We start from the raw sequence: 13,264 nt of genomic DNA, 5'->3' as shown, positions 1-13,264 counted from the left end.
TTCAGAGTGATCTTGAGCACCAGGCTTGGCCCACTGCCCTTACAGACACATCAGGAGTACCATCTGATCTGTGGTCATGGAGACATACTTGGAGACTTTCTGGGTGGAAGTGTGGACATTCACACTGCTCCTTCCAAGCATTTGGACCGGTTAGGGGAGTGTGGGCTCCCACATACCGAATCCTGCTGGGTCCATGGGGAAGATGCATGTGGGACTGGATGATAGGATGGTGACTTCTAGGAGATTAGACTACCTGATATGCCCAATCGATTTTTACTCAGTGCTCCTGGGATACATGTGACATTTGGATGGGGTTAGGAAGTCAATGGACATTTTGGCCATTAGAACCCCCACAGCTTCAGTGTATCTGTGAACTGAGACCGGGGAAGTTGTCACTGTTCACAACAACATTTGCTGGGAGGGTATGGAACAAGGAACGATCCTGACAGGACACTTACTTTTTCAAGCTAATGATAGCTGTGTGTATGTTAAAACCACCACATTGCAAGATATACAGTTTAATCTCATTACCACTGCAGGCAATCATATTGAATGGCCTGCAGATAGAATTTTTCAAGTAGCCCTAGGTTCCAGATGCCCTTTAATTGGACCAGCTTAATACCTGATCAATTTCAAAATGTGCTGTCAGTGATATCAAAGGTTCAAAGAATCTATGAAATACAAGGGCAAATTCATATGCTTCAAAATATATATATCAAGTTGAAAAGAATGCCTTTCCTACAGCTTGTAGAGAGTCTACTTTATGTACTAAGTATGATGTATTGTGCTTTGTGACTAAAACTGTCCAACAACCCCATCATATTATTGCTATGGGAATGTTATTGCTTGTATTGCTATTAGTTAGCTTAGGATTATGTTGTTGTTGTAAAGGATGTACTAATAGTAATACCTTTCATGTCCATGCTAATCATGCATTGTCATTACATCCAATCAAAACCCCTAAGGTTGAAACATCTGACCTAGAATCTGAAATCCATGGCTTAATGCAAATAGAGGTTTGAAAATATTTGTTGTAGTAGAAGTACAAAAGGGGGGAGTGTGAAAGTAGAGAAAGAACTGACAGGGATTTGGAGGGGATCTTAATGCATGTCAGTCTCTGTTAGCAAGAGTCAGTCTAGCTGTAACCCTACTAACATGAGATTTGTAGAAACGAGGATTGTGTGAGGCGAGTGGGAAAGAACTGTGTGAGAAGTTGTTGCGACCTTGTGTCGATAATGAGGAATGTAGACTGGCATCAAAATTGAAGTGAGAAAAATAAGATATCAAGATGGCCTATGTATAAACCAAATGCAGCTGTTGCTTATTATTGTATTTAACAAAAAGTATAAATGCTGCTGTAATTGTTTACCTGGAGAGAGACCTGCCTAGGACTGAGGCAACCCTGTGTCCTAGGGCATCCCTCCCTCTATACAATTGCAAAGAGAAATTAAAGTGTCTGACTTTGCTGTACCCAACCAAAAAGTGAGAACTAAGTTTTTCTCTGCCAGTACCAAACCTCTCTGGGGCTCATACCTGCCCCACAGGACGTCTGTCTTCTCATTCAGTTAGCAGTGGGAAAGGGGAAAACCCCAAGGAGGCTCCTCCTCATGCTCACAGGCATGACCCTGTATTCTCTCACAGTCCTCAAGAGGAGATCTTGAGAAGGAGACTCCCTGCAGCAAAGCCATCCCCCCCCCCACGCAGCCTCTTTACCTGCCCGTTGTCATAGACTCTCTGTGAGGTCACCGCCTCCCAACCACCTTTGACCAATCAGCTGAGGTCCTGCAAAAGGCTACTCTGATGTCACTGCCCTGACCAGCCCCTTTGCATGTTTGAGCTGCTCCCGCTGTGTCACTCCCCCATTCCCACTCACTCGGTGTTAATTCTGGAGATCCAGCAGGTGACACATGAAAACTGCAGAGGCTGCTCAATGTGCCACACTTAGTTTTGCAGACAACTGTAGACTTTAAGGCAAGAAAAGACCTTTGGATCATCCAATCATAGAATCATAGGATTGGAAGGGATCCCAAGAGGTCATCGAGTCCAGTCGCCTGCACTCAAGGCAAGAGAAAATACTATATAGATAATCTCTGACAGGTATTTATCTAACCTGCTCTTAAAAATCTCCCATGATGGAGATTCCACAACCTCCCTAAGCAATTTATTCCAGTGCTGAACCATCCTGACAGTTAGGATGTTTTTCCTAATAACCAACCTAAACCACCCTTGCTGCAATTTAAGCCGGTTGCTTCTTGTCCTATCATCAGAGGTTAAGGAGAATAATTTTTCTTCCTCCTCCTTGTCACAACCTTTTACGTACTTGAAAATTGTTATCATGTCCCCTCTCAGTCTTCTCTTCTCCAGATTAAACAAACCCAATTCTTTCCATCTTCTCTCACAGGTCATGGTTTCCAGACTGTAATCATATTTGTTGCTCTTCTCTGGACTTTCTCCAAGTTGTGAGTGTCTTTCCAGAAATGTGGTGCCCAGAACTGTACACAATAATCCAGCTGAGGCCTATTCAGCATGGACTAGAATGATATTGGCTTCTTTTCAACAGCTTTATATTGTTGAATCTTCTTCAGCTTGTGGTCCACTATGACCCTTGGATCCTTTTCTGCAGTGCTCCTTCCTAGGCAATCATTTCTCATTCTGTATGTGTGCAACAGATTGTTCCTTCCTACGTGGAACACTTTGCATTTGTCCTTATAGAATTTCATCCAATTTCCCACAGACCATTTCTCTAGTTTGTCCAGATCATTTTGAATGTTCATCCTATACTCCAAAGCACTGGCAACCCCTCCCACTTTGTGTTATCTGCAAACTTTGTAACAAGAGTATTTGTGGCACCTTAGAGACTAATAAATTTATTTGAGCATAACCTTATGCTCAAATAAATTTATTAGTCTCTAAGTGCCACAAGTATTCCTGTTCTTTTTGCGGATACAGACTAACAAGGCTGCTACTCTGAAACTATGTAACTGTACTCTCTATGCCACGATCTAAATCGTGAATGAAGATATTGAACAGAACCGGACCCAGATCTGAGCATGGTGGGACCCCACTCCTTATGCCCTTCCGGCCTGACTGTGAACCACTGATAACTACTCTCTGGGAACAGTTTCCCAACCAGTTATGCACCCACCTTAGAGTAGCTCCATCTAGGTTGTATTTCCCTAGTTTGTTAATGAGAAGGTTATGTGAGATTGCATCGAAAGCCTTCCTAAAGTCTAGATATATCATATCTGCTGCTTCCCCCTATCCACAAGGTTTGTTAGCCAGTCAAAGAAAGCTATCGGGCTGGTTTGACACAACTTGTCCTTGATAAATCCAAGATGGCTATTGCTTATCTCCCTATTTTCTTCTAGATGTTTTCAGATGGATTCCTGAATTGTTTGCTGCATTATCTTTCCTGGTGCTGAAGTTAAACTGACTGGTCTGTAACTGCCTGGCTTGTCCTTATTTCCCTTTTTATATATGAGAACTACATTTGCTCTTTTCCAGTCTGCTGGAATCTCTCCCATCTTCCATGACTTTTCAACTATAATAACCAAAATAAAACTAGCCCATTGGGTCTGTGAGCAGGTAAATCGCCTCCCTCGCCCAGCAGCTCTCCCAGGGCAATGACCCAATGCCTCCCCCCACCACAGAGACAGAGGCTGAAAGTCCATCTGATGGCGGGAAGACCCCCCGCCAGTGAAGACCAGGGGCAGAAGAAGCTCCGGGGTCCCAAGCCCCATGAGCATTTTCCAGGGCTCCCAGAGCGAGTGTAGGACCCTGCTGCAGGGGCCCTGAAAAACTCTCGTGGGGGCCCCTGTGGGGCCTGGGTCCTAGGGCAAATTGCCCCTCTTTTCCCCCCCCCCCCGGGTGGCCCTGTATAAAACTGAGGTGCAGCTTTATCCTGGTCACACCCCTCTATCCCTGCTGCACCCCCTCCCACTCCAGCCTGTCCATGCCCCCCCCAACACTCCTTGTGTCTGCAACTGCTGGGAGGAGGCCCAAGTGGCACCTGTGTGGAAGGAATTTCCCAGGTTGGGGGAGGGCTTTACACCTTCCCTACAGCCCCTTTGGCCCACACTGGGCAGCATGGGAGGCAGAGCACAGTGGTGGGCTGGGGCCAGATTTCAAGAATGTCTCTTGATGTAGGGTCCAAATATGGGATCCTGCCTTTAAGTGTGTAGGGGCTGGACACCTGCAGTGCCCACGGACTCCACACGCAGCTGTGGCTGCAGTTGGAACAAGTTTCCTGCAGTCCTGTAGCTCAAAGAGAGAAACTGAGGTACCCAAAGTTAGGCCATTGTTGTAAATTGAGGCCTTTCCGCCTTGCCCGTTAACAACAGTCAGTGGGCTAAGGCTCATTGCAGGTCACTGTTTATACCTGATCACGGCTGACCTGGTCCTGGTCATAATCAGAGGCCTGTCAGTGAAAGGTCCTGATTCTATCCCCAGCCTCCAGAGGCAGATGGTCCCCCAGGGATGGAACAACCCTGGGGAGTATTTTACACTCACGATCTATCCCACGGGCTGCGTAATTCCACAGTCTCATTCACAGGGCTGAGAACCTCAGGGTTAAGTTGCACAAAGTGAAACTAACTGAAATGTGCCCCCCTGCGCTGCACACTGTGCTGTGCCGCCCTGGGGAGACGTGGCTTTAAGCTGCTGTCCCAGCCCCTTCCCACTCTCAAGAAGGACTGGGCCAAAAGAGATCTGATGAGGTTCAACAGGTGTAAGGATTTTTATCTCTCTAGGCCAATCTGATCAGAAGATCTCAGGGGCCTTACAATTTATCTCCCGCTGAGTTCCCCTTTTAAGGCCATCTATCAGAGCTGACTTTAATGAACTCCACACACACAAAACTATCAAATAAACAACAACACTTTATTTGCTAAGGGGAGAGGAAGGAATGGAAAGGGGAATGGATTAATGAGTCTGGAGATTCAGAATAACACACAGGCACACACATGCATTTATACTACAAGATGTTCTTCTATCTTTACAGACATCAGCGATAAAGGGGTGCAGAATCCAGAAAACAGAAGCCAGTAGTGAACACTGAACGTGGACGACAGATGAAATAGACAGGTACGTATCCCTATCTTAACTCCCACCCTAACCCGCTTTGCGTCGTCCTGAGTGCACGATTGAGCTAACTAATCAGACCAGGTCCGTGTATGCAAGTTTGCTTTCCCAAAACAACAAACAAACAACCCCAACTTTAGCCAGTGATGTTTCCCTGCTGTTAAAAGGCCTTAGAGATCTTTATCCTGTTTTTGCAGGGTCAAGATGCCATGGCCTGCTGACACATCTGGAGACGGCAACTTAACTACAGCAGCTGCAATGGGGGTCTTATCCCATATATATGCTGATCCTAACCTACCAGCTTATTTTGCTAGCTGATTGGCCTGATTGTCAAGCGTGGCAAGAACCGACCCCCTTCGTATGGGCTTTTACTTTCCACAAGTATGTATGACCCTCTCTTGATGAAGCTAACTGCCAAGCATGGTTTCAATAAGAGGCATATTTGACAGATTTCCCATCTGTGGTGTTCATTCCTCTTTTCTTGCGGATGGGAAGCCAGCTAGTAAGGGCTTCAATCACCCTACTAGAAGCAGAACACAGACAGATGTTTTCCTCATGTGCTAACCCAGACGATACTGCCAGGACCGCAATTAGTTGTGCAGCTTGTGCTGACGGTGGCCTCACCGTACCCTGCACCACTTGCTGAGTCCCCTTCTGGATTGCAGCAAACCCTGCAACAGGATGCCCTTCCTGGTGACAAGCACTCCCATCAACTGCCCAGAGTGTTAACGCTTTTCCTTGTACTTCTTCCCAGGATGTTGCTAAGAAGAATGGAGATAGTATGCCTAAATCAGGATCTGGCAATGGACATTCGTGCTCATCTCCTGTGGTAATTGGAGCATAGGAAGGATTCCCGTATGGGGGATCTTCTCAGTACGAATATCCCGATTGACCAGACTTAGAGTCCATCCCGCCAGCTGGGGTGAGGATACCCAGAGCTCATTAATTCTTCCAGAGAGGACATATTTTACTGGAGTATGGCATGTCCTCACCACAATGAGAGCTGTGCCAGTTAGATACTCCCAATGTGTTAGGGACCATGCCAGGGCGAATACCTCACATTCGCAAGCTGAAAACCTCGCCTCCACCTCACTGAGAGTTTTGGAACCAGAGGCCATCGGTCTCATCTGGCCAGCTTGTTTTTGCAGCAAAACAGCTCCAGTGCTTGCTGGAGTAGTTGCCAGGTGCAAGTGAAACGGCAGGCCTTGTTTAGGAGAGGCTCGCGCTCGTGCAGCCACTAGAGCCTTTGTAAGATCATTAAAAAGGCACCTTTCAAAATTGGCAAGTCAAATCCTAGTGAGGAAAAGACAAAGAAGCATAAACTCTGGCAAGTCAAATGAAAAATATAAGGCAGAGGCCAAAAACGAATGTGAAGAGCAACTAGCCAAGGCACAACAACTAACAGCAAAGGGTTGTTTAAGTACATGGGATGCAGGAAGTCTGCCAAAGGGTCAGCAAAGCCACTAGGTGATCGATGCTAAAGGAGCACTCCAGGAAGACCAGGCCACTGCAGCGAAGCTACATTAATTCCTTGCTTCTGTCTTCACTGCAGAGGAGGCAGAGGAAATCCAGACACGCCAGCCCTTCCTTTTAGGTGACAGATGCTAGAATCAAAGAATGATAGACCCATAGGGTTAGAAGGGACTGCAAGGTCCAGGGAGGGTGTTTGGGTGAAGAAGGGGGTTTGGGGTATAGGCTCTGGGAGGGAGTTTGGGTTCTGGGGGCAGAGTCTGGGCTGGGACAGGGGGTTGGGGTTGGGGTGCAGAAGGGGGTTCAAGCTCTGGGAGGGAGTTTGGGTGCTAGGTGCAGGGTCTGCGCTGGGACAGGGGGTTAAGATGCAGTAGGGGGTTTGGGGGCTGGGTGCAGGGTCTGGGCTGGGACAGGGGGTTGGGGTGCAGAAGGGGGCTTGGGGGGCTGGGTGTGAGAGGGGGTTTGAGTGCTGAGTGCAGGCTCTGGGCTGGGACAGGGCGTTGGGGTGTAGGAGGGGGTGCAGGGTGTGGGGCTGGGCCAGAGATGAGCAGTTTGAGGTGCAGCAGGAAGGCTGCCCTGGGGCTAGGATGGGAAGCCAGAGGGGAGGATTCCCCCCAGGGACAAGACACTCACCCAGGCCCCAACAGGCTGCTGCAAAGGAGGTCCAGCCAGGATAAGCCTCCCTCCTCAGATTCAACTTGGAGTCACCTGGTGGGGGCGGGGAGGCTGCCATGTGCCTCCTACCTCCGCAGGCACAGCAGCCGCCTCAGCCTGTCCCCAGCGCCGCTCCCCTGTAGCCCACAGTGGCAGCGGCCAGTGAGGGAGCACAGTGTGGAGATGCAGGGGGCAGGCAGGGATTCTCGGGGGAGGTGCGCGAGGGTGGCAGGCAGGGCCGGGGAACGCTCTGTGGGAGGCACGTGGGGTAGCAGGTCGAGCTGGGGGAGAAACCCTGCCCTGAACACTGGTGGAGCTGGGCCCCTTGGGGCCCTGAATATGCTGGAGCCCAGGCACCACAAGCCCATATAACTCGCCGCCTCTGGCAAGGTTCATCTAGTCTAACCCCTGCCAAGATGCAGGACTTTGTGTGTCTAACCCACCCAGCTTCTCTCTTCCGGCTGGGGTCCCTTGACTGCAGCAGCTCCCCCAATGTCCTCGCTCTTCTCTTTCCCTTAGATCCTTCACTTCTCTGCCCTCTAGTTTGTTGCATCTCTGAGTCCTCTCTATATGCCCTGGCCCAGCAGCTAGTTACCCAGGCAACACTCTCATTGCCATCCATGGGGGCAACCAGAGCTGTGAGGGCTGCAGGTTTTGGTCCCTGGTCAATGCAGGTGCTATGGCTGCTACACACCTACGTGGTGACACCTGCAGCCCATCACCAAACTGTGGGGCCATATTCTTCAAGGTGGCCTCCCTAGCTGAGATTCTGGGAGCAGAGAACCCCTGGATCACAGAAGAAAAATGGCCTAAACAGAACACTCTGTCAATGGCTCCCAGAGACGTCCCCGTGACACCCGACTGTGCAGCCCGGGGGTTCTCCTGCTCCTTCATCGTCACCACGGGCAAGAATCTGGCAGTGGGAATGGATTATGCATCTGGGCAAGGGGGAACTGGCCATGGAGGTGGAGGAGGACTTGGCTTTGCTTTCCTCTTCCTCCTCCTCATTCAAGTTGTCCTCTTCCGCTTTCTTCTCCATGATCACATGCTCCATTTCCATGGGCAGGTCCTCCCTCTCCTCCACTTCCTCCTCTCTGGCCAGGTCCTCTTCCTCCTGCTCCTTTTCCGTGGCCAGGTTCTCCTCCTTCTCATCTTTCTCTGTGGCCAGGTCCTCCTGCTCCTACTCCTCCATTGCCAGGTCCACCCCCTTCTCTTCTTCTTCTCCCTCCATCAGCACATCTTCGTCCTCCTCCATTCCTGGGTCCTCCTAGTCTATAGTTAGGTCCTCTACCTCCTCTTCTGCCTCTTCTTCTTCTCCTTGCATGGCCACATTCTCCTCCTCCTCCTCCGTGACCAGGTCCTCTTCCTCCTGCTCCTTCTCTGTAGCCAGGTTCTCCTCCTCCTTTTCCTCCTTCTCGTCTTCCTCTCTGTCCAGGTCTTCTTGCTCCTCCTCCTCCATGGCCAGGTCCTCCAACTTTTCTTCTTCCCCCTGCATGGCCACATTCTCCTCCTCCTCCTCTGTGACCAGGTCCTCTTCCTCCTGCTCCTTCTCTGTGGCCGTTTCCCAATCCTCCTCCACTTCCTTTTCCTCCATAGCCAGTACCTCCTCTTCCTTCTCCTGCCTGGCCACATCCTCGTCCTCCTTTATTGCCAGGTCCGCTTCCTTCTCCTCCTCCTGACCCAGATCCTCCTTGTCCTCCTCTGTGGCCTAGTCCTTCTCCATGGCCAGGTCTTCCTCTTTCTCCTCTGGAGCAAGGTCCTCCTCCTCTCCCTCCTGCTCCATGGCCAGGTGCTCCACTCCTGTGGTCAGGTCCTCTTCCTCTCCCTCTACAGGCAGGTGCTCCTCTTCCTGCTCCATGGCCAGATTCTTCTCTTCTTCCTTTTGCTCCATGATCAGGTGTTCCTCCTCCAGGGCCACGTCCTTCTCTTCCTCTTCCTTTACTTTCTTCATCCTCCTCCTTCTCAGTGGTCAAGTCCTCTTCCTCTTCTATGCAGTGGTCTTCCTCCTCCTCTTCTGCTGACAAGTTCTCTTCCTCCTCCTTTCCTCTGCTGCAGACACATTCTCCTCCTCCTCCTCCTTCTCTTCTGCTGACAAGTTCTCTTCCTCCTCCTTTCCTCTGCTGCAGACACATTCTCCTCCTCCTCCTCCTCTCCTCTTCTGCAGACACATTCTCTTCCTCCTCCTCCTCCTCTTCTTCCTCTTCTGCAAACAGGCTCTCCTCCTCCTCTTCCTCTTCTGAAGTCAAGTTTTCCTCTTCCTCCTCTTCAGACACATTCCCCTCTTCCTCCTCCTCATCCTCTTCTGCAGACACAATTTCTTCCTCCTCCTCCTCCTCTTCTTCCTCTTCTGCAGACAGGTTCTCCTCCTCCTTCTTCTCCTCTTCCTCTTCTGCAGACACATTCTCCTCCTCCTCTTCCTCCTCCTCCTCTTCCTCTTCTGCAGACAGGTTCTCGTTCTCATTCTCCTTCTCTTCATCCTCTTCTGCAGACAGGTTCTCATCCTCCTCCTTGTCCTCTTCTATAGATATTTCCTCCGCCCGCTTCTCCTCTGTGTCCAGGTCTTCCTCTTCCTCTGTGGTCATGTTCTCCTTCTCTTTTATCACTAGCTCCTCCACCTCCTCCTCTTTTTCAGTGATCAGGACTTGCTCTTCCTGCTTCTCCTCCTCCTCTGTCTCTAGCTCTTCCTCCTCTTCCTCTCCTTCTCTGTCTGGGTATTCATCCTCCTCTGCCTTTTCCTCAGGGGCAAGATCCTTCTCTGACTGGTCCGTGGGGGTCTCTGCATCAGAGAGACAAGGGCAGAGGGTGACTCTTGCTGGGGAGGGGGGAAGAGGAAGGACAGGGGTGTGAAGGGATGGGGAGAGCAGATTTAATGTTTCCCCCTGCCATGTAAGCATCTAAAGGCAGAGAGATCCCCACACTGCCCCTCCCAGATACCCTCACCCCCATGGCCCCATGACAGAGAGATCCCCACACTGCCCCTACCACAGACCCCTCAGCCCCAGGGCCCCATGGCAGAGAGATCCCCACACTGCCCCTCCCACAGATCCTCAGTTCTATGGCCCCATAGCAGATGGGGCCCTTCACTGTCCCATTCTCCCTGGGAGTTGCCCCAAAGCATCAGGGACCCACTTCCCAGCAGCTCCTCCCATGCCCCACTGCAGGGGGTGGCTCTGCGACTGCCGCTGATGTCATTGGGCTCACGTGGCTCAAGCAAGACCCCTGGGCTGGGATCCCCCCAATGACTGCGACAGAGTGACTGAGTGTTAATGGCCCCTTGCTCCTCTCCATGCCCAGGGGGTCTCCTCACCTGCACTGGAGGAGCACTCAACCTCCGTGTTGCAGGGAGCCTCCAGAAAGTGGTTGCTCTCCCCTCCGGCACCAGTTGAGCTACCGGGGCAGCGATCCCCCAGCTCCTGCCCTGGGGATGCCTCCTGCTGGCCCATGTGGCTGGGCTGAGGGCTGGCCTTCCAGCAGAAGCAAACCCAGAGCTGCGTTGCTTGGCTTCTCCTGTGGGCTGAGTCCTGCCTGCCCAGATTGAACTTGGGCCACCTCCATCTTGGCCTGGATGTTGTCTCTCTCCGCTCAGCATCAGCCCTGGGGGTTGGTTTCCTCCTGGTGAGCAAGGCCAAGCAGGACCATCTCCTGAGGTGGCCGGGGCCTGCTTCCCATGCCATGGGGATGGAGGGGCAGCTCTCTGTCTGGGGACGCTGGCAGCTGCCCCCCTCTGACTCTGGGGCCACCTGCGGAGCCTTCCTCCTCAGATACCTTCTCAGCACATCCATCCTGGAACTGAGCAGGGAGCAGCCATGAGTCTGGGGCAAGACAGCCTCTCACCAATGGGCCTGTGTGCCCCCCAGCTGGAATGACTCTCTCATCCCATGCCCCCTGGGGGACACCTGGACTGGGATCTGCACACACTGGCAGGGCTCACCATGTAGGCTGCTCCCAAAGCTCCCCCGGTGTAGGGATCCCCAGGGAATCACATCCTTTTAGAGCAATGGGGTCAGAGACCTGTAGTCAGTCTGGACAGGCATCATCCTCCTGTAGCCCCAGGCCACATTCCCTTTCCGGCCTGAGAAGGCAGAGAACCCAGGTTCTCCTGAGAACCTGAGCCACTGGCAACAGCAGACAGATGCCCCCTGTTCCTCAACCCCCGCTCAGCAGCTACCAGATCGAGGATATCCCAACATCAGCTCCCGACTCCTACCCCACCCCCCCACGCAGCAGACCATGGGCAGGCAGCTTGGTCAGGGGCGGCTCCATGAGGGCGGGGGGCCAGGAGGTGGGAGCAGCAGTGGAGCAGCGTGGTGGGAGGATGGGAACCTTTGCCCTGGAGGCACACAGTGATGCCCCCCTGAGCATGGTGCCCTGGTGTGTGATTAATTCTTGTTACAAAAAATAATGCAGTAATTTGGTTAATCACATGCATTAACTGTAATTAATTGATAGCCCTAATTATTATGTTGGATTACAAATATTTGCGCTGTGCAGAAAAACGATCTACAAGTTGAAGCCTGAAGGGGCATACAAATGTTTAGCATAACTGGCATGTAAATTCCTTGCAACGCCAGCTACAGTAGTACCATACAAATGTCTCTTCTCACTTTCAGCGATATTCTCCATGAGAAGTGGGCAGCATTATCTCCTGCAAATGTAAACAAACTTGTTTATCTTTGCGTTTGGCTGAACAAGGAGTAAGACTGAGTGGACTTGTGGGCTCTAAAGTTTTACATTGGTTTGTTTATGAGTGCAGTTATGTAACAAAAAATGTCTAGGTTTGTAAGTTTCACTTTCACAATAAAGAGATTGCAGTACAGTACTTGTATGAGGTGAATTGAAAAATACTATTTCTTTTATCTATTCTGTGGTGTAAATATTTGTAATCAAACATAATAATATATAGTGAGCACTGTACACTTTGTATTCTGTTTCAGAGGGGCAGTCGTGTTAGTCTGTATCAGCAAAAACAACAAAGAGACTTTGTGGCACCTTAGAGACTAACAAATTCTTTGTGGTATAGCCCACAAAAGCTTATTCCCAGATATATCTGTTAGTCTCTAAGGTGCCACAAGGACTCCTTGTTGTTTTTGTATTCTGTTTTGTAACTGAAATCAATATATCTTAATATATTAAAAAAATCCATAAAAATATGGATTATACATTTACATTATAATTGGCAGCCCTAGTTATTGGCTTTGGATGGAGCCAAATGGGAAATCAGTAGAACTTCTTTCCCAAACACTCACTGTCCTTCTGAGCTCAGAGGGCTTAATGTTCATTGTCTGATCAAGACTCACTACTGCCAGGAGTTTGAGAAGTGTCTATCCCTTCACTGGATAGATGGGGAAACTGAGGTACAGAGATGGGAAGTGACCTGCCCAGGGCCCCACAGCAGGGCAGTGGCAGAGCCAGAAAGAGAAGCCAATAGCCCTGCAACCCCTGCTCTGAGGCCTGGCTCAAGCCTTTTCCCTGTTGCTTGTTGCTCAGTGGAGCTTCTTGCCTCAGCAGGGATGGAACCTGGGTCCTTAGAATCATAGAATATCAGGACTGGAAGAGACCTCAGGAGGTCATCTAGTCCCACCCTCTACTCAAAGCAGGACCAACTCCAACTAAATCATCCCAACCAGGGCTTTGTCAAGTTGGGTTCTAAAAACCTCTGAGGATGGAGATTCCACCATCTCCCTAGGGAACCCATTCCAGTGCTTCACCCTCCTAGTGAAATAGTGTTTCCTAACATCCAACCTAGACCTCCCCCACTGCAACTTGAGATCATTGCTCCTTGTTCTGTCATCTGCTGCCACTGAGAGCAGCCGAGCACCATCCTCTTTGGAACCTCCCTTCAGGTAATTGAAAGCTGCTATCAAATCCCCCCTCACTTTTCTCTTCTGCAGACTAAAGAAGCCCATCTCCCTCAGCCTCTCCTTGTAAGCCTTGTGCCCCAGCCCCCTGATCATTTTCATTGCCCTCCGCAGGACTCTCTACAATTTTTCCACATCCTTTCTGTACTGGGGGGCCCAAAACGGAACACAATGCTCCAGATCTGGCCTCACCAGTGCTGAAT

This window comes from Gopherus flavomarginatus, chromosome 5, assembly GCF_025201925.1.
Source record: "Gopherus flavomarginatus isolate rGopFla2 chromosome 5, rGopFla2.mat.asm, whole genome shotgun sequence".
Taxonomy (NCBI): Eukaryota; Metazoa; Chordata; order Testudines; family Testudinidae; genus Gopherus; species Gopherus flavomarginatus.
Note: the sequence above shows the minus strand (reverse complement) of the source record.